Source organism: Rhinolophus sinicus, chromosome 7 (assembly GCF_057876585.1).
Source record: "Rhinolophus sinicus isolate RSI-liver-muscle chromosome 7, RSI-T2T, whole genome shotgun sequence".
NCBI classification, from domain to species: domain Eukaryota; kingdom Metazoa; phylum Chordata; class Mammalia; order Chiroptera; family Rhinolophidae; genus Rhinolophus; species Rhinolophus sinicus.
The window spans coordinates 19,879,386-19,901,350 of record NC_142507.1 but is presented as its reverse complement, the minus strand read 5'-3'; the positions used below and the strand labels follow the sequence as shown (position 1 = coordinate 19,901,350).

Sequence of the window (21,965 nt, the reverse complement as noted above, 5' to 3'; positions counted from 1 at the left end):
AAAAACCATCAGACCCTTATCTATTAATGATGCTGAGCTATGGTTCGCAAGGTTTTTTAAACTGCAAAAGTAAAAATAGAGTTTGGATAGGCAGACACACTGAAAGGTCATTGCTTTACTATTTTAAACTCAATTCCCTTGTTACTACTATAGTAACTATTGTTACTACTATAGTAACAATCCATAAAGCTTCAGAAACATGCCAAGGTTCCAGTCAATCTTGAATCATGCTAATGTTTCTAACTTTATATCCAAAGAAATTATTTTCCATTTTCTCCATCACTTAAACTTACTGGCTTCTTTCCAGACATTTGAACCTGGCCATATCTTCCAAGTGTGTAAGAATGCCTTTGAATAAAAGGAGAGAATTATCCAAATGGCTAAGGAAAGGAATATATATCTGAGGCGCACTTAGCAATGAGGACTTGTGCCAGGGCCAACAGAGTCTTGCCCTAATGTTTAATAATAATCAGCAAATTGACTGACAATCCAGGCTGAGCTTTTGGTTCCCACTCTAATGGTTTGATTGATGGCTGGGAAGGACGAGCACATCAGAACCTTGTTTGCTGAGGCTGCCACTTGCTTACTAGCTGGTTAACAAGGCTAAGCTGTACCGTGTGGATGGGCTGTAGGACAGATCAGATGACCAGGGCAGTGAAGCAGCAAGGATCTCTCACCCTGAGACACCTGTAGTTTTTGCTTTTCCTTGGGTGGGAGTGGGGAAAAAATACAGAATTTGAATAGACAATTTATGTTCAATGTTAGTAATAGCACAGTAGAAAAATTAAACAATTCACACAAGTCATACAGTGGCATTAGCCCCCTAGACATTGGTGCTGTATGTAGTCACACGGATGTGTGTGTGTGTGTGTGTGTGTGTGTGTGTGTGTATGTATACACACATATACACAGAGATAATTTTAACAAAAAATGGAATCATAATATACACTGATTTACGACTCAATATTCAGCTATATTTCCATTAAATACTATTCCACAGTGTAACTGGAATAACTGCATACTGTTCCATTAATTTTATTTATTCACCGTCATTTATGTAACCAATTGGATATTGTTGAATAAGATTTTCTTTCTTTTTCTCTGCAAAGTATGCTGTGTTATATACCTTACTTGTATTTTTATTTTTTTGCACATATCCTCAATTATTTCTAATTTATTTTTGCACACAACCCCAATTATTAGGATTATTTTCCCAAAGTGAATAGCCAGGAGAAGCAGTATACACATTTGTAAAAATTACAAGAAGTTTTCCCACATTGCCTCAGAAAAAAAAAGTTGTGCTTATTTAAGTTTCAGAATTTCTAGATGTTGTTAGCAACCTCTTAACAATATAACATGTCCCATCCAGGTTCTGTTCAGGGCATGGTGGTTCCATGTTTATATTATCTTCTTCTTTTTCTGGGAGAAGGTTGGTCTTTCTAATAACATAATCATTTGCCTGGATGTTTTATTTTGCCATCAGCCACGCAGGGAGAACTTAGATAATGTTTGCAGAATCCTGGGCACTGCCTCAATGCTTTCTTTATGCAGTAGCTCTTTTAATCCATGCACCTTCATCCTCATGTTACAGGTGAGAAAATTCAAACAGAGAGAAATTAATTTACCCAAGGTTACCAGCTGGAAAGTAGCTAGATTGGGAAAATATATTGGGGTAGAAAGTGAGAAGTATATTATTCTAACAACATAATTCCCCCTAAAAGGTATCATTCAGGCTATAACCTCCTAAGTTTTGATATGACCCTTTTGCGTGTCCTTTTGCCTCTACTAACTTAAAAAGCATCAGAAAGATCCCAGATAAATTTCATTGCAAATTATGTTCTTGTGATTACATATTTGTTTAGATAAAAGTGTATCTTTCAAAGGTAGTAATGTTAAAACATAATTATGAGCATTCATGCCATGAATACTTGAAGTTCTTCCATGTAGCTTTTGCTTAAAATAGCAGCATGCATTATGCATGCAAGATTATATGCCTTGATGTTGGACAGTAGTTGTAGAGATACATTCAAAAACTGGTGCCGGTGTTCTTCATACCTATTGAAAATTATAGGAAATTTATTTCACTGAAATGTGTAGGCATTCCACTTTGGGAGACAGAACTGAAATTTAGAGCATTAGTCCATTTACTGTAATTTAAACTTTTGTAGGAATTATCCTATGGTCACTATATAGAGAGAGTCCAATACTGGGTCCTTTTGATAGCACAGAGGTTATTGATGAGGTTAACATGTTCTCATTTTACAAGATGTCTGTCTGTGTCCATGACTTGAGGACAGAAGGGAAGCTCCTAAGGTCAGGACGATTTTTGCAGCCTAACTCATAGGTCTTACTAGATAATAATATCTAATTGTTATTATATCAAATTATTACTAGATTACAATATTTAATTATTATATTATATATAAGATTACTTAATAATATCTAATTATTGCTCCCACTGGGTATTTAATTTTATGTGTGTAGGAACAAACAAACATGGCTTTAATGAGAAGAGGAGTGAAACAGGAACTAGTTATGTCTGGAGTTATGTCTGGAGTCCCTGAACAAGACTTGTAACTGCCCTGGCCTCGTTCCTCATCTCCAAAATGGGAATAGTAATGAGGAAACTGCTTGGGCAGCATTTTGGGTCGTCTTAAAGCAGAAAATGTATGTGAAATTTCCTTGTCAATGTGAAAACTCTGTTCAGGTTTGATCATGGACTTTGTTTTATCTGTCTCCTCTGGTTTTGAAGGTCCGTGTTCTCATCCTAGCACCGTATTCGCCAAGTGATAAGAGCTAAATAAATACGGTTAAGTGTCATTATGAAGGAGGAAGAGCCTTGATAATGAGCAACCCATTTGAGAACCGAGGAAGTTCAAGGGCCCACATATAAGTAATTGGGTGTTACTTGCAACTGGTGGCATTTTCAGTGCTTCACATCTAACTTCGTATTTAATCATCCCCAAAACTTTGGAGGAAAGGTCTGTTGGTATGATTTACTTGCTCGATGAGGACAGTGAGACACACGTGAGGTTAAATAACTCGCCCATGTTTGCATTGCCCGTGGGTGTTGGAACCACATATCTCACAGTCTGATTTCAGCACATACCTAACTGCTGGGCCTCTGCCTCCGGAGCCTCTTTAACACCTTGGAGTTAAGGCAGTTTTACTGATCTTAGTGTTTTCAGTGCCATGCACATAAGAACACACTAATGTTTGCTGAATAAATACACGAAATCCTTTCTGTTTTATATAATTTTTTTCATTGAGAGACAGACCCTTTACACACTACCCTAAAAGACATACATGTCAAGATTGCCTCATTTTATGTGAAAAGTCTGAGGTGAAAATATAGTTCCTGGAGAAAAATCTGTATGTCCATATAGAGAGGAGAACATTAACAAGTCTTCCTAAAACAAAAGTGTGGTCTTTGTTCCTCTGCTTTCTCCCCACTATGAGGGTCCAAAGCTGTCCCCAGTTAGGGCTCGACCTGCCTTTCAACCTTCTGTCTTGCTATGTGTACCTAAGTTTTGATATGACCCTTTTGCATGTCCTTTTGCCTCTACTAACTTAAAAAGCATCAGAAAGATCCCAGATAAATCTCATAGCAAATTATGTTCTTATAATTACATATTTGTTTAGATAAAAGTGTAATCTTTGAAAGTTAGAAATGTTAAAACATAATTATGAGCATTCATGCCAGGAATACTTGAAGTTCTTCCATGTAGCTTCGTCCCATGTTCGCAGCGCCCATGAGTGCAATGTCTCAGCTTTGTCATTGACTAAAGGTGGTAATCACACTAGCACAGTAAGGACAGAATTCCATGTTTAAAGAAAATGCCCACGGCAAATGCCCAGGACTGACTCTCAGCAACCTCCTAGTTTGGTGGTTCCCCTTTCTGAAAATCTCCCCTTCCGTCAGGCTCTTAGGGGCTTCCTTCCCCTCACCTATAGGCTCTGTCAAGGGAGGGGCCATATCCCAACCCATGATCACTTATTAGGGACTCAGTACACATTTCTTGAATTAGCGAAGCAGTTCCCTTAGTATTTTAGGTTCCTAAATAACCCTCTCTTCTTTGTCCTAAACTTTCATTTCTGAAGAGCTGGAAGTCAGGATGCTAAGGATTAATCTTATTAGTTATTTTAAATCCTTCCCATTAAGGTACAAATCACTGATGTCTTAAACCACAACAGTTGCTTTGTTGTTCTTAAAGAGAGTTTGTTAGGAACATTAATTTTTTTAAAAAAATACTTTATTGGGGAAAGGGAACAGGACTTTATTGGAGAACAGTGTGTACTTCCAGGACTTTTTCCAAGTCAAGTTGTTGTCCTTTCAATCTTAGTTGTGGAAGGCGCAGGTTGGCTCCAGGTCCAGTTGCCATTGTTAGTTGCAGGGGACACAGCCCATCATCCCTTGTGGGAGTCAAACCAGGAACTTTGTGGTTGAGAGGACACGCTCCAACCAACTGAGCCATCCGGGAGCTCAGCAGCAGCTCAGCTCAAGGTGCCCTGTTCAATTTTAGTTGCAGTGGGTGGAGCCCACCATCCCTTGTGGGAGTCGAGTAGAACCAGCAACCTTGTGGTTGAGAGCCCACTGGCCCATGTGGGAATCGAACCGGCAGCCTTCGGAGTTAGGAGCATGGAGCTCCAACCGTCTGAGCCACCGGGCTGGCCCAGGAACATTAATTTTTAATTGCCAGAATGTCTCTTCATTCTGAGCACTCTACTGTCTGCATGCCATTTGGACGTGTGTGTTCTGACACCAACAGGTCTTTACATATGCATGAAATGTCCATGGCATCCTACGTTACCAGCTCATGAACAAACCCATGTTTGACTTGTAGACCTATGTAAATGTAAATGAAAGGAAAATCGGAGTTTTAATTTCTCAGGATATAAAAGTCCCTTTAATATGCAATGGTTACATTTGTGTGCAGTGAGAGATTTAAAAAATTCTCTGCATTTGATTATTTGACTTTGTAATTAAGAAACAGTCTTTTTGGGCAACAAAAAGCTGCTCTAGAAGGCAGGTGAATCAAAAAGATGTTTTCTTAAGAACAGTGTGTTTGTGAGTTAGAATCCTGAAATGCAGAATAAAACTGTCTTAACAAAGGTCTTTCTTACCCTGTTCATTAGGCATATATATATGGGCTTTTTGCATCAAAATTTCAAAACTTTCTTACGTTACCCTAATTGTTCAGTTTTCTTAGCTTTCCCTTTTTCACTACTATAGTCCAGTTATCTTATTTATTCTGCCCACCTGCACGGATGTGCCTCTGTGGGGTCTTCTCAGTTTGGGCCCTGGTCTACTGACGTTGTGGTTACCATTCTCGTAGCAGGTTCAAGAGGTCACCTCCAGCATGGGAGTCTTGTGTACTTCTTATAAAAAAATTAGCCCAGTGTAAGTAGGGGTCATGTTTTCAGGTAGGAGGTCAAGGGCCTGACTGGGTAGTTTTAGGATGTGAGGAGATTTGGGGGCTGGGCAGACCTACATTTGTAGGTGTGTGGTACTTTGAAGCCCTGGGGCCTGGGTGCTACATGTGAGAAGGGTACAGAAGAGTCTGTGACATAAGCACATGTCAATTTTGTCTGTATGAATCTTTGAGGGTCAGTCCCATAGCTAAGAAATTATTTTTTCTTTCACCATGTGACTTCTTGCTTCTAGACCTGAGAAATCAGTTACATTCTTGGTTAAATAGGCATGACTGGGCTTATTATCCCAGGGCACTGGTGACCTATGATAAAGCCATTTCAGAGTCCGAAAGTACTGACGGTGGTAGTCCATCTGTTAGGTGGGCTGGGATGACAGAGGCCTCATAGGTTTCTTATAGAGGGATATAGTAGGAAGGTGGTCCAAGGAAATTGGGAGAGGGGCCCCCTGGGAGATGATCCATCCAAGCACTGTGGCCAAGCACCGTTGACATGCTGTCCAGCCATGCAAGGGTGTGTGTCCTGGAAAGTCCCTCCGTGAGGGTGTATGACCTGGCTGTATCTTCAACTTACAGATAGACGTGGTGTGTTTGAAGCTGTCAGACAGCCAAGGTAGCTAGGGCTTGTATAGTAGCCACTGCCAGCCACTGAAAGCAAGCAAGCCTCCATGACCAAGTGTCTTCTGAGCCACCCTCCCCCTAAATTCATACCTTTACAGTTCTCTCATTGTCCCCTACCCTTCCATCTCTCTTCACCAGTACTATAAAATATGAATCCTTAGGAGAAAAAAAGAAGGAAAAAGCAATGGTGTGGACAAGCCTGTGAGAAGACACTTCAAGATGCCCAACTGGATTATAAACCGTGTCCCACAGAGAAAACTCATGCAGTCTGCTTACGTATCCTGGCAAGACAATTGTCCAAACATAATCATTTTTCTCAGCAGGTACCTTCCCAGGAGGCCCCCCAGGGCTGACTTGCCAGCGGTGTCCTGCTCTGCCATACAAAGGAACCTCTGAGGCTCTATTCAGGCTTGGGGGGGTCACTTCATGGTAAACAGGGTGGATGCTAAGAATCTGAGAAAACAGGGAGCTGAGGGCTGCACGTGGCCTTTGGAGCAGCTGGAGTAATTTCCCAGCCCAACCATGTTACAACTGCATTGAGAATCCCATGTGCCACATTCTTAAAAAATAAAATAAAATAAAATAAAATAAAATAAAAACAGAAAGAAAGAAAAACCTATGTGTGTGGGTGTTATGAACAGAGAAGGAAGGGCCGCTAATGCCCCATATACTTGCCCAGTGGTTGTCCTACTCCTGGTGGCCAGAGGAGACTTGTGCAGTCTGTGCGTTCTTTTCTTTTCCTTGGAGTGGTGGACTAGAACCCCTCAGATGGCTAAGGGGAGCCGGTTGTTAGTATCTCTGCCCAGTTCCACGTTCAGTGAGTTTGTGTTGGGGACCTGCAATTCCACCGTGGAGATGCTACAAGCCGTCTATTCCAACACTCTCTGACCCACCCACCACTCTTTATGTGGGCTGGGGTCTGTGGCTCATCCTGGACCATCCTGGACACTGGCCCTTGCTCTCTCCCCTGCCCTGGCAGAATTGCGGCAGTAGAGGGGTTGGAGGTACCCCAGCCAAATGGGAGAAATATCAGCCCTGGTGGCCCAGCTTGTGGTCAGGCCCCCCACTCCCAGGTCTCTGTAACTCAGAAGAGAAACGGCTGCCCTGGGTCCCTTCCAGCAAGATGGAGTTTCACAAACAACTGAAATTGAGGCACTTCTGGTGAGAATATTATGATGAGTCTAAAGTTATCTGGGAGCCATTAATCGTGTTTAATATGTGAACCCGATTTCTTTTCCAAGGGGAAAAAGCTATAACCGAGTTCCACATGGAAATTCTCGATATATCAGCTTTCTTCTCCACAGGTTAGAGAATCGAAAAAGAATGTGAAGAGGCCCATTCAGTGAGGTAAACTGTTTCTGTGGTGACTCTGCTCCTTGCCCACTGTAGCAAATGTGAAATGTACATGTTTTTATTCTATGTGCAAGGAAGGGTAAGTGAGGGTTTTGACTTGAAAGATAGTGGGAACCTATTACTAGAAAGAACTGGAAGGAAGGAAGGAATGGCAGTCAGATTTCCAGAGGGCTTTGCCCTAACCCTTTTCGTCCTCTCACGGCTCATCCTGGACCATCGTGGACTGCTACCCCTGCTCCCTCCCCTGGCAGAGCTGGGTTGTTTGCAGCTGTGTGCTGTTTGCAGCTGTGTCTCCACTCCCTTCTGTGTCCTCTGGGTCCCTCGGCCTGTCCAGGACCTTGGCAGCACTCTTGGCCCTTGCCCACACTCCGTCCAGAAGCCTCCTTCAGACACAGACCACCACACTCTCCACCCCATTTGCATGCTTTCGCAGCAGCCTGCACTCCCTGGCAGCTTACACTATCATAATTACTCAGTTGTTAATGGATCACTTAATGTTTATCTCCCTCATTAGAATGGAAGCTGCATTCGGAATCGGACTACTCTGGTTCACTGCCTGCAGTATTCCCAGTGTCCAGCACAGTCCTGGAACATAGTAGGTGACTAAAACTGTTCATTGAGCAAACGGATGCTGTTTCAGAATCAAGAACAAGACGATTGAAATGCAAAGGCAAAGTGCTTATTCCAGAGGTTAAAAAATATATAGGCTCACCTCACAGAATGGCAATGAAAAGGATTACCAATTAACTGCTTACTCAGTTTCAGACAAATGTTGGTTCTCATCATGCTGAAAGATAAGACCCAAGGAAGGACAGTTGCTTCCTTCTCTTAGAATGCATCTGCTAATGTCTTATACAAAATACGCATGAGACAAATTAATGAAACGGCTTTGTAAAAGTGCCCCCTTTTTTGAGCTCGCAGTCTGTTAAATGAAGAGGAAGCAGAGCTGTTGGCTGTTTCCTAGATAAATGCCTAGATAAATGCCTAGAAGTTTTACTAGTTTGTATCCTGGCAGCCTCTAGGGAGCTGTGCTGTAGGCCAAATCATTGAAGCCAAGTTCTCTTGGAGTTTCAGCTCCTGACAATGGTGATTGCGCTTTCATAATTCACATGGATGATGCTAGCACACGCAGCGTTTTTCTTCAGCAGGCTTGTCTCCATCATATTTTCTGAATTTCTGTCTGTATCTACATTTGTACACGATTTCTCACTCTTGAATTTATGGACCATGAGTTTCTTTGCTTTCCCTGGAAGTTTATGAGCCATAGCCTTCCTTTCCCTAGTTTATTTCCCAGTCAGTTTATGGTATACAAAGATTGAAGGATGAAAGATGCCCCTTAGTCAGTATTCCGTTTTCATGGCTACTAATTAATCCCTGGGAATATTTGGTTCTTCAGAACAAATCATAATGGCTGTTGAAGTTGTCAGCATTTTATAAAGGTTTTCAAGTAAAAGTCAAAGCAAAACAAGACTACAAAAATGAGAAGTTTGCATATTATCATTGGACTGGAGCTAGACTGGTAGAACAGACTAATTTCTGGGAATTAATGAGAAATACATTTAACAGATTAACAGATTTAATTAATATCATCCCAAGACTGTTAATTTTGTAGAACATATTGAGAAGAAAGGGAAAACAAATAGAAGCTGCAGGGACAAAAGTTGCATTTGACTAACTTCTCTCTACTTTTCACATCAGTAGTTATTTTAAATTTAATTAAACACCTCATTATAAACTTTCCCCAATTTATATTCCATAGAAACATTTTTCAAATGCATATCATTTAATCTACAGAGGGTGCCAAAAAATGTATACACATTTTAAGAAAGGAAAACTATTAAAATTGTAATATTCAACGTATATCAATAACAAAAGATGAATACAAGTCACGTTTGACTTCTGCGATTATAAGAGGTGCTCAAAGTGGTTACCATCAGTGTCCAGACACTTCTGATTATGGCGAACTATTTCTTGAGCAACGTTGACCAAATTGTCCACTTGTATACATTTTTTTGGCACCCCTGATATCTTGCAAGTCATTAGTGAAATATAATTATAAACTCATAATTTCCTGAAAATCCCTTTTAATATCGGTCATGTAGAATTAAGTGAAATTAGTGAATATTACATACCCAAAAAGAAGTTGGTGAAATAATTTTTGTTACCACAGTAAAACCAGTAATGGTTCTGTATGATTAATCAATTCTGCCGCTAGCTTGTCACCATTAATTACTTCTAAATGGTGTTTCTGATAAATTGTACAATGGAGAAGTGTTTGGATACTTCTCTTTTGAGTAGTATGTACTAGAAAAAGAAGGTACACGATATAGTGTGATGAAAAGATTGCTACTATTAATAATAGCTTAATTTAGAACGCACTTTGTTCAAAGCCAAGCTCCGTGCCAAGTGCTTATAGCTCAGGGGCAATAATCCTGCATAGTATCTCGCATTATTTCAACTGAGACACAGAGAAATCTAGTCACTCGCCCAGTCACACAGGTAGAAAGTGGCTAATCCAGAATTTAAAGCCAGGCAGTCTGGCTATTAGAATGCATGCGTTTCACCTATGCATCTGACGGCCACTAATAGGATTTGGCTTCTAGAACTAATTTTACCATTTAATTGTGCAGTGGGCAAACTTTTTTTGTTAATGGAAAATAAACAATGTAAATACGGTATTGATAATATAAAAATTAAAAGCTTATGAAAACTCAAAGATCAAAGGGCATACAAGCAAGTAGTACACAGATCATTTCTTTAAAAGATAAATTTTAATATGTAAAATAAAGTCTAAGATTTTATTTTTTCACTTCCCCCAAAATTTGTGGGCATGAATGCTTCTGAATCTGACCAGCAAAATTTCTGTTTTGGTTCAGTACATTATTAGAGTAACTGTATCACCAAATTTGGTTTGATTGTCGTAAGTCATAGAAGTTAACAGAATTTACTTTGAAAATGTGTTGTTTTCATAATGGATTTCCCGTTTTTTTCTTAGCTATGAGTTTTATTCAACTGAGTTTTTTATTCAACTTAGAGCTCGATTCAAAATAAGATACCTTATTTGATAACTGGTCATCTTTGTAGGCTTAACCTAGGCAAATTATGTAGTATTTTACTGAAGACCATACAAAAACCCCACAATGATTTTAACTCCATAATAATTTTACCTGGATTCAAGAGTGGGCAAATTTCTTTAATTTTTGCTCTTACAATGACTTCTGATATCCCTTTCCCATCCCATGTAGCTCTGAATTATTCATTATTGTACTCAAGATTATGGTTTTTGACATCTTGATGAGTATTTTTTTACTATGCATGGAAATTTGCACTGTATTTCAAACTAAATTGGAGACTAATTAGGACTTTAGGACAAGTGAGTGGCAAATTGGTAATCAGGGTAAATAAAGGGAGACTCAGATTTTATAGAACTATCACTAATATCTTCATGGTATCGATTGCATTATTTATTCCTCAGTGCAGGAATCTGTAGTTTGTCAGGTGGTAGTACTGTACATTGATTTCACCACTCTTTGTTTCTCTAGATTGGAGGAAAAACAAGTGTGCACTTTAAAAATCACTTACAGTTTACGAGGTGACAGATTAATCCTCAAAATGATGGGAAATCAAGATGATTTTGTCTGTGGGGTTTAATTTATGAAAATTTAATTTGCTCGTGTGCTTTGCTCCAATAGCTCTGTGCTAGCAAACTAGCTATAATTAGATTAGCAGCCTGCTAAACGCTGGTGACAGCCTGCGCCTCAGAGAGCATGTGCTGGATTCTGCCCGAGCCTCTCATTGGTTGCTAGCACTGCTGCTCACCAGTTTGATAGGTTTCCACTGTACTCTTTATGCATTGGAGACATAGATACAGAGATACTCTACTGTGTTCTGGCAGCGGTGGAGGTGCTTAGCTGGTAATGTTAAAGAAGGAAGAAGGCATTGAGAAGGCGTGCGTTTGTCTTTGTTGTAGAGCTACTCGGCATTCACTGACTGCCAGCTGCCAACGGAGATCAGTGGGGAAGTTTCAGTTCATGGTAATTACTTTGCGTCTTTATCTCACAGGGATAACATGGCCATGCATGAAATGAAGCGTGTTCATCGTGTCATCTGTTTAATTTGCTCTAGCTTTTTTGTTAATAGCATGCAGACTCCAGCGTTCCATACTGAAATATGTGCTCCTGGAGAAGGCTTGGCAGGTAAACAGCTACCCTATTCATGAAGGAATTTTACCTGGATTCAAGAGTGCATGTGCTGGGAAGTGATTCTTATTGGTTCTCTTCTGTTTTGGAAAACCCGGTGTTGCATCGATTTAGGTGTCTTTGGAGGTGTGTTTCAGTGCCTGGTTGACTTTGTATACATTGAGTCCAGGCTCCCCTGAATAATGAGCAATCAAGGAGTGAGTTCAGTGAAACACACTTTAATTAGGATGGGGCAGCAATTCTCCTGATGTCAGTGCAGGGTCGTATCAGAAGTAATGTGCTATTGTTTCTTCAAAGATGAGTGCAGCCTTCATTTTGGATGGTTTTCTTTGTTTCATCTTTTGTAGTTTTCATTAAGCTTTTTTAACAAAGAGAATGTTAGCATATCCCATTCTGCCAAAAATACTTATAGGTATGTATTCAGCTGTACCAAAGAGAATTTTTCACTCCGGGCTTTGTTTAACAGGGATGTTGCTTTTGGAGTTGAAATTAATCACAGGAAGGTGGGGTTCTTACCACTTGAATTAATGTTTGACAACATTTTTAAATGTCTATTAATGGTTGCCTGGATTATTTTCCAAATTAAACAGTAAATAATCTTAAATTCTGTAATAAAGATGGTACATTCTGAAGGAAAATATTTAAATGGCCAAGGCTGAGCTGAAAGAAACCCAAACAAATGCAGTGTGAGTTTTTGCTTCTGATTGTACCTTTTCCATAGAGTTCTGTTTTATTCCAGAAGAGCCCCCTGCTATCATTTAGTCCTCAAACTTAAAAATTGACGTGCTTACCGTACGTATCAGACTGTGGAGACCACAGAAACTTGTGTACTGAGTCACCAGTCACACGGCTGGCTGGCTGCCACCATGCGTCTGGTATCAGTGGAGAGCCCTACTGATATCTGAAAGCTGTCAGGAATTATTTCCCTGCTCCTGAAAAGCCAAACATTGCCATTTAAGTATTTTGTTAAACTGACTGCTTGATTTAAAACTATATACTGGTTAAAGGGGTTCGGTATATTCTTTGGTAGAGAAAACTTCAGACTACTAACTGCTTCAATGCCCCCCTTCCAAACTGCCTCCCTGATCCATCCTGAGATATAATAAATCATCCAGTGTAATATTTCACTCAAATACCAGGTTTATGGAAAAGAATAAGGAACATTATGAAACTCGATCATTAATTGGAATACAGTACGTCTATAATAAGAAAGTTTGATAGTCATTTATTGTAATACAGGGTCTCTATGACTTTAAGCAATCTGCAGTGTCTTCAGTTTTAAGTTACCATGTGTGCCGAAGTGAACATGAGAAGGGTCGCTCTACTTACTTCCCATTTGGACTCCCTCGTGACAAACCACGCCTCGTTCAGATTTCAGAAGGTCGTATAGCAGTGGCGAGCACGCAGTGTCGATTATAGCGATGTTTCTCTTTACATGTCCAGACCCCGCTCTCCTGTTTCACTCCTTTGTTCTTTACCTGACATACTTCCTGCTGCAGACATAGAGAATAACCTTTCTCTGTACCCACAGTTAGACTTGGATGCTCGTTTTGAGAAGAATAAATTGATGCGATTCCAAAGTTGACTTTCCCTCTCCTCTTAATCTCCTGAAATACTTCCTAAATTACCTTGGTCTTAAAGAATTTCTAAGAAGTAGGCTACCTTAAAAGTGAATTATTGACAAATAAACATTGTTAACCTCGTTTTGTGAGCATAGCCCTGTTAGGCTGTGTGTCACTGAAAGCTGTGGGAAGCAGTTCTAAGTGTTGAGTCTCAAGGGCTGGATCTTAAAAGACTTTCTGTGTCTAAGAGGAACTTCTTAAAAACGTAATATAAATTGTACCTGTATATTGTGTAATGTACTGTCATATCCCAAAGGGCCTTCCATGTATACTAAAGGGATATTTTTCTAATAGTATTAAATAAATTGTTATTTGTATTTTTGCAAAGTAACAAAATCTGTACTTTTAGCTTCAACTGAATCACCTTTTTTTTTTTTTTTTTTTCTACATTAGGTTGAATCTTTATATATTTCTAACATAAGAAAATAAAAATAAATTTCTTGGACATTTTAAGATTTTGTTCTCTCCCCACCATATAATTCCATAGCTCTTTACTGATGAGAAAATGACATTTCTGACCAATCAGAACACGGTCTATTAGCATGAACCAAAGCATAAAACAAGTATTATTTTCAAATTAAATCATTATCGGTTGTGATACTGTCTAACTTTTTCTCCTTAGGCGCTTGTAATCACAGCAGGAAAAATGGTCATTAGTTTAAAAAAGAAAAGTCACTTCATGTAGGCTATGATGTGTCACAAAACAACTGGGCTGAACAAGGCCTAAAAATAATTGTAAAAAAGGAAGGAGCAAAGGAATAGCAATACATGCTCTTTCTTGTACGAAAGACCTTAACCCTTTTGCCGTGATGGTTGGATATATCCAAATGAATATATCAAACATTTCTATAAATTAAAAATGTCATTTATGTACAAAGCAGCTCAAATTTTTATTATTAAATGCATAAAATAGTCAAAATACCAACTTTTTTGAGGATTTCTGACACTTTTAAAAAAAAAAAAAAACTTGAAATCAGCGCAGTGAAAGAGTTAAGGTGGCATTATGACTGGTCACTTGGGCGTGGGCGTCTTGATATCAAGAGAACTGAGGGAGATCTGTCATTAGTAATGGATAAATATTTCAGGGTTGACCCTCCTAAAATTTCCTGGATTAGAAAGGTATTTGCAGTGACACTAGGCCTCTCATCACAGTGTGTTTATTTTTTCTTTCATTATCTTATTCTATAATTTGGGGCACCGACCATGTGCTAGGTTCTGTGCTAAGCATTAGCCAGAGAAAGATAGAAGACACAGCCCTCGATGCAAGAAGCAGCCTACTGAGGAGAGACAGCAAAATAAATAATAGGGGTGCAAAGAGCAGAACAAGAGGCACTTAGCTTGGTGATTCCAAAGAGGGCTGACCCGTTCTCTAGAAAGGTTGGGGGAAGGGAAGGCTTCAGGAGGAGCAAGAGAGCAGTGCCTGATGCAGAAAATACTATTTCCCACCCATCTTGTACCATGTCCACTACTGCTAATGCTAAATGGGGATCGCCGTGGGTCACTGATCTATTTCATATTTTATATCGACTTTCAGTTTCACCATGTCATCTTATTTCTGATCTGTAATAAATTGACCCTTGAACAATGCAGGGGTTAGGGGCACTGACCCCTGCGCAGTCGAAAATCCGTGTATAACTTTTGATTCCCTCAAAACTTAACTACCCTCGATATCCGCAGGGCATTGTCTCCAGGATCCCCCTTGGATATCAAAATCCACCAATGCTCAAGTCCTCTGTATAAAATGGTCTAGATCAACGCATACAGTCAGCCCTCCCCATCTGCAGGCTCCCAACAGAAGGTAGAAAACAGTGTAGGTACTTATTGAAAAAATCCATGTATTTGTGGACCTGCACAATTCAAACCCATGTTGACGAGTCAACTGTATAAATCATTATTTTTTTTCTTACTCCAGCTACCTCTGAATAGATTGTTACATGGAAGTATTTTTATTTTAATATATTTACATCACATGGAATTTCAAAAAACGTTTAAATGTATGCAGTAATTTAAAAATACATCTTAAAGAAATCACAAAATACTTTCATTACTGTTGTGCACTTAAGTGATTACTTTTGGAACTGTTCGCATTGCCAGGAGTTATCATTTGCTATTGGATGCCTGTTGACTCTTTATTTAGCTAACTCTTTTATTTATTCAAGTCATTTATTTTGTATGTGCTCATTAAAGACAAGCTCATAAAATTTGGACCTTACTATGATTAAGGCCTTTTGCTTTCCTTATACATTTCATTGAATTTAGACATATTTTAAACCTTGCCACATTTGGAGGGGACGTCCACTTGAAGTGTCACCTATTTGCATGAGATCTTGCCACCAATAAAATGTCTACATGAAAACAGATAGTGCATTTCTGCTGCTGCAGGACCTGCAGTCAGAGGCCTGCTTAATTCTATGGTGTTTTGTCCTATTCAGGCTCCCACACCACCTTTTTCACAAGCCGTCCTTCCCCCACCTCTGCTCTCTGAGTTGGAAGCACACTCCTCAGAGGTGATTGTCCAAGGCAGCAGCTCCCCAGCCCTGCTGGCCTCCTTTCCATGTTCCTCCTGTCTCTGATTGCTCCTTCCCAGTCTCCTTTTCTGGCCCCCTTTAAGTAGCTGTTCCCCCAAGGTTCTGTCCTTCATCAGCTTCCATGTCACCTGCTTCCCACTGGTGGTTCATCTCTTGTTTAACCACATCAGCCTCCTGTGGAGGAGCTGCCCCGCTCTGCCTGGAAAGCCCGTCCATCCCTCAGTAGACACATGGCTCACTCCCTCACTGCCTCAGGATTTTGCTCAAATATCTCCAACTGCCACCCCAGTGGGACATTCTGAGATAGTATCTATTGTTTTTAGTCTCCTCTCTCTAGGATGTAAACTCAGAGGTCAGAGATTTTTGTCTTAACCCCCTGAGCCTAGCACAGAATTTGGTCCCTCCGTGGACCTTTGATTCCTGTCCTGAAGTGGGGACTGTGTACCAGATAGACTCTTGGAAACGTCCTGTCTGTCATATCTCGGGTGGACTCAGACTCAGTTCCGGAAATGAGATGACATCCTGTAACCTTCATTTATGTGACTTCTTACAACTTGATGTTTATATTCTTCCTGTATAATTGGTACCAGTGATTAAATGTCTCCCTAAAAAATATAGTTGAAGTGAGCGAAACACTTAGCTTCTAAATGTAGTATGTAAAAACGAACACATTTTGGTTTACCTACACATTTATCTATTTTTTAAACTATTGACCAATTTTTAAAAGAATTTTATCATTTTTTGTTGCTACATATATTTAATAGCCTGCCAATTTTTGTCAAAAATGCAATAGCAATTTTTCTTCTCTATTTTTAGATATTTCATGCTGAAGAGAGTACTTTAAGAAAAGGAGTCCCCGTGACTTCTGCCTACCATCCATAAAATAGTTGTTCCTCTTTCAAGTAAGTATATTGCTTTGCTTTGATCCATTCTCAGCAGAAAGTATTGATTCACTCTTTAAAAAACCTATGTTATTATTGCATTAAGACAAAGAGGCTGAGGTTTCAGGTATTTTGCTGTCTGCAAAAACAGAAAGGAGTTCCCGCCTTTGAGGTCCCAGCCAGGACCGAAATAACAGTAATGATGATTTGTTTTACCAAGGGTTTCCATGACATGTCTTCTAGTATCTGCTAATAGTTATGGTTTTTTAAAGACTGTATTATATTTACCAATAGTCAGTAGTCAGGTAGTTAGCTGCGCATGGATTTGAAGACAATGTAAAATAATGAACATCTATCTACTCCAGTGAAAAGTACAGTGTCTGTGGTTGGGGAGGGAGATGGTGTTTTCTGACAGCCCAGATGGTTTGGGGCCAGCGGCAAGTGCTCTGGGAGTTTTGGGGAGAGAGGTCTTTGCAGGATGTTCTCCCAGTGGAGGCTGTGTGGCGAGGGCAGAACCCACATGCCAGCCAAGGAACAGACCAAGGGTGGGGGTGTTGGAGGACAGCCAGCAGACTTGGGAATGTGCATGCGCCATGGAGGATGCTGCCGGGTACTTTGCCCTACATCCATGCCACTCCCAAGATTTCTTCCTGGTCTCCAAAGCTGCCAGAGAGCCCAGAAACATCCTCCAGCCAGACCCATGAAGGAGTTGAGGAAGTGGATAATCGCGGTCAGAGTACAAATGTTCCTTTCCTCCTTCTTACAGAGGGGCTGAGAGTTCAAAATCACCACATGAGGAGGTTGGAAAGGTTTGGGAAATTGAGAGACAGCTCTCCAGCTAACTCAGTCTGCAGTGTCGAGGAGCGGTAAAGAGCAGCCCACATGAGAACACAAAGTCTTAACCTCTGTGCCATAGTCCCCAGGACCCTGTGCTTTGATTTGATTGACAGACTTCCTTGAGTCTCCATATGTGATGTACCATTGCCTATATAGTTAGTATGCCATGCATTTTATAGTTTATTATTATTGCATTATTCAGGACATTGTTAGGTGGATGTTACTGCTCTCCAGGAACCTCAGAATCTGACTTAAGCTCACAAGTAAGAATCAGCCTGGTACAGGCTGATTTTCCAACTTCTTGAAAGAGACAAAGAAAAGCCAATAAGGCCCTTCACTAAAATCCATCACTCTTCTCGCCATATTACCTTATCTTCTTACTCCAGATATAAGAAGTGGTATGAAAGGCTTGGGCTTCTATTAGCTGCAAAAAACTAAGTGTCTCCCATCCACAGGCCTTGTAGAGCCCAGTTGATAGAATTGCACCTGGGCACAGGTGGATTTAATGGGGACTGCCTCCAATAGGGCTTGTATTCTGCACTCTACGTCATTCTAGGAGCCCACACATCGCGGTTTGTTCACAAGTGAGGAGTTTTCTGGGACATGGGACTTTCATGTGCTAAAAGCAGCAAGAGTCCCCAGCAAACAGGGCCCTCCCATTGGTCCCTCTCATGATTCCCAACACCTCTCCCCTCTCATACACAGCCGGGTGATAATAATGCTCACCAAGCTGGCTCCTGACAGCAGGTGAATTTGCAGTCCTATTGGCCAGGAAAGAACGAGGTGGGGGGTGGGTGGAGGGTTGAGCAGACATGGCTGTAACTTCAGCTTCAGTGCCCACCAACGCTGCTATTGGGCTTTACTTCTCTAAGCCTCAGTTTCCCATATGCCAGATAAGAATAACAACAAACTAGTAGGAATTTTGGAAAGGTTACATGACATAGCTATGAGAGGTGGCTCGGACAGCATAGACGTGCAGAAGTGGAGGCCCCCTCCTTTCTCCCTTCCTGACAAACTCTCTGGAGAAGATAGTACGTTACTTTCACAGGTGCAACAATCCTGAGTTTTGTCAATGCTATTATTTAGCTAGGTGCTGCATCAGGAAGATGAGAAAGGATTCAACCATGTGACTCATTAACTCAGTGTCACCTGGTTGTAAACACTAAATCCTTGCTACTATATCTAAGTCTCAAATAATTTTAAGTCATTGTGTGCAAGTTACTTGAAGTTGGTTTTCTATCAGTTTTCCCATAAATAGGAACTTTTTTTTTTTTTATTTAATTGGTCCAGGAAAGGACGTCGATAATAGATATTTTTATTATTATTTTTATTTTTCAATTACAATTTTATTTTCAGTACTATTTTATATTAGTTTCAGATATACAGTGTAATGGTTAAACGTTTATCATTTATGCAGTGATCTCCCTGAGTAGTCAAGTACCCACCTGACACCACACATAATTATTATAATGGTATTGACTATATTTCCTATGCTGTACTTGACATCCCGTGACTATTTTGTAACTTCCAGTTTGTACTTCTTAATCCCTTCACCTTTTTCATCCAGCCCCCCAAACCTCCTTCCATCTGGCAACCATCAATTTGTTCTCTCCATCTGTTTCTGTTTTATTTGTTTATTTTGTTCTCTAGATTCCACATATAAGTGAAATCATATGGTATTCGTTTTTCTCTGACTTGTTTCACTTAGCATGATACTCTCTAGGTCCATCTATGTAGTCCCAAATGGTAAGATACTTTTTAATAGCTGAGTAATGTTCCATTATATAGATGTATATGTACCATATCTTCTTTATCCAAACGTCTATTGTTGGACACTTAGTTTCCTTCTATAGTAGAAACATTTTTTAAAGTGCTTTAAAGATTATTGTGAAAAGCGTAGTCTTATTACCCAAATGTTTTCAACTGTTTTAGGTAATTTTTTGCATTTAAAGTTCATTAAAACTTCTGAGCTCTAAAATTACAGCTAAGTAGCATTATGAAGACATATGTAGTATATTGTCATTAACGTTTAACTCAATTTTCGCTACTCCTCAATATGTACATTTAAGATTTGTTGTTAGAGTACAAGGTGGTCTTTTTCAAAGCATTCTCTTGTTTATGGAAACTATAAAAAAAGCAAATGAAGGCATAAAATGACCTTGTAATAGTCTTTTGGTCAAACTTCTGAGTTTTTTCAATCTAGAACATGAAACCTGTGTAATGCATATGTAGGTCATCTTTAAAGGAATACACAAACACCAACTTCTGTGTATGAATCATGTGATTTCAATTTCAGGAAATAGGTTACAATGTTCCCTTTGTTTTTAGTTTCTTGGTATCTTAATCAAACTGAAGTAATTGATAGTCACTTTCTCTTGGAAAGTTTCCTGTTTCAAAACTTCTCTGGGATGGATTCTTATAAATATGCGTGCTAGGTACTTGAGAAATTGCTGGGAGCAAAAACAACCTTTGTTTTTTTGTGTGTGTTAAATGGTCCTGACGAAAAATATGTGCTAGTTTTCCCCAAACACCTTTTTCCCCCATTTCAATGTTCCCTAAAGCTGGTCCTCCATAGCGATTGATTTGTTCCTTGCCCATGACTCATCTGCCTTTCACGCCAGCATCTCTCCGACTTTTGCCTTTTCCTAGATCAGCTCTTTGCCAAGGAATGACTCAGAGCTCAGGTTCCACAGTACGATCAGGTGTGGCTCCTCCAAAGCCATTTCAGCTGACCTTGAGCAAGGTCTCCTCAGGAGCCAGAGAGAGCTGGCCAGGGTAATGAGACCCGCCGTCTAGTCCAACAGAGCCAAGCTTTTGACCTTGCTCACAGCTTTTTATAAAAGAAGAGGAAGAGGAGGGGGCATTCTCTAGAAAAAGTAGCAGGGGTTTTAGTTGATTTATTCTCCTTATTCACAAAAATCTAATAGACTTCTGGAAGGATAGATATAGGGTTATCCCTCTCTCTAAAATAAAATAACTCCTATATTCACAAAGTTTACTTCTGTTTGGGAGATGGGGGGATTTAACACCCATTTATTATGAAGTTCTGGAGGCCACTATTAATTACAATTTAAATTGCTAATGTACCAGCTAAGTTATTTGGCATATTTAAAAGGCTCTTTTTTAATCAAGTAAAAGACAAATTCTATAAGTTACTGTGTGTGCATAGGTTTTTCCGTTGTTGTTAGTTATTAATGGCTATTACAATGCAAATCAGTTAATTGTCATTGTACTCATTGCTTGTCTACAAAGATAGCAGAAAAGCTAAGCCCATCATCTGTGCAAGGCCTGCTCCAGGAGCACTGTGCTGGAGGCATCGTGTGCCTCAGCTGAAGTCTTCATTTGCCCTGCAGAGAAGGTATTAGAATCTTCACTGTGTAGATGAGGTTTCAAGAATGAAAGAGGTTAAACCTCACACCAGAGAGCAACATGTGACAAGACATATGCTGGGTATAAATCTCAAGTCTGCCTAGGCTCTTCTGTCTAACCCTTATCACACGGTTTATTTCTTCACAATAATGGGGTCATAAATGGAACGGGAAAGTGGGTTGGGGAAATTGGGCAGTGGGGAAGGTAGACTGGGAGAGTAACAGAAACATGGATGTCTGGTGGAATATTAGCATGACTTCCTGGAAACCATGGCAGGTCTTCAATTAATTAAAGAAGAGAAGAGACCGAAAAGTAACAAGAGAAAGAGAACACAGGAGCACACCCGTTAGAGAAAGAGAGGAGCACACATACAGAGTAATTGCAGTTGTGCCAGGAGAAAAGCTAGACTATCGAGACCTTTTGTTCTCCAACCTGCTAAGTGTCTGCTACCATTATTAGGGGTGGATTGAAAAAGCGCTCAAGTGTTCTGACTACTCAGAGAAGTTCAAAGAGATGCAAAGCTCATCAGGACCACGTGGGTACTAAGCACTGGAGTATCCTATCCTCTCCACACCCGTCTCTCTCTCTGGTAGCCTATGTTATGATAGCGCTTTTCCGTAGTGCTGTGGTCTACATGTTTTTGTCCCCTGCCAAATTCATATGTTGAAAACCTATTGGCCAATATGAAGGCATTAGGAGGTGGGGCCTTTGGAAGTGCTTAAGTTGTGAGGGTAGAGCCCTCATGAATGGAATTAGTGCCTTTATAAAAGAGGCTCCAGAGAGATCTTTTGCCCTTCGTGCCATGTGAGGACACAGTGGGAAGTGTGCGACCCAGAAGAGGGCCACCACCAGAACACAACCACACTGGCACCTTGGTCTTGGACTTCCAGCCTCCAGAGCTCTGAGAAATAAATGTTTATTGTCTATAAGCCACTCAGTGTGTGGTATTTTGTTATAGCTGCCCAAACAGACTGAGACACCTAGGATAAATGTGTCTCTATGCACGGACTTCGGGTAGTGTTGGGACATACCTATTGTCACAGCTTCACCTATCTATGAATCTTGGTCTGTCATTGTCCTGAAGTTTATCTCTTGCTTTTATTTGAGTCTCATGGGTCTAATTTTC

General features: G+C 40.1%; 1 protein-coding gene across 21 annotated transcripts in view; it reads left to right on the top strand.

The window, feature by feature from the left end:
• FAM110B (family with sequence similarity 110 member B) overlaps positions 1-21,965 on the top strand; it is a 140,207-nt gene that overhangs the window by 64,128 nt on the left and 54,114 nt on the right. For 15 of the 21 annotated variants that reach the window (XM_088799412.1, XM_019718187.3, XM_074318655.2 and 12 more), the window contains one exon: positions 16,569-16,654. The exons of 2 other annotated variants lie outside the window; for them this stretch is intronic. The gene's annotated coding sequence lies outside the window, so the exon portion shown is untranslated. Of the gene's footprint in view, positions 1-11,242; positions 11,438-16,568; positions 16,655-17,399; positions 21,773-21,965 lie in introns of those variants that run through there. 4 more of the 21 variants (XM_019718185.3, XM_088799421.1, XM_019718194.3 and 1 more) reach the window with 2 other exon arrangements.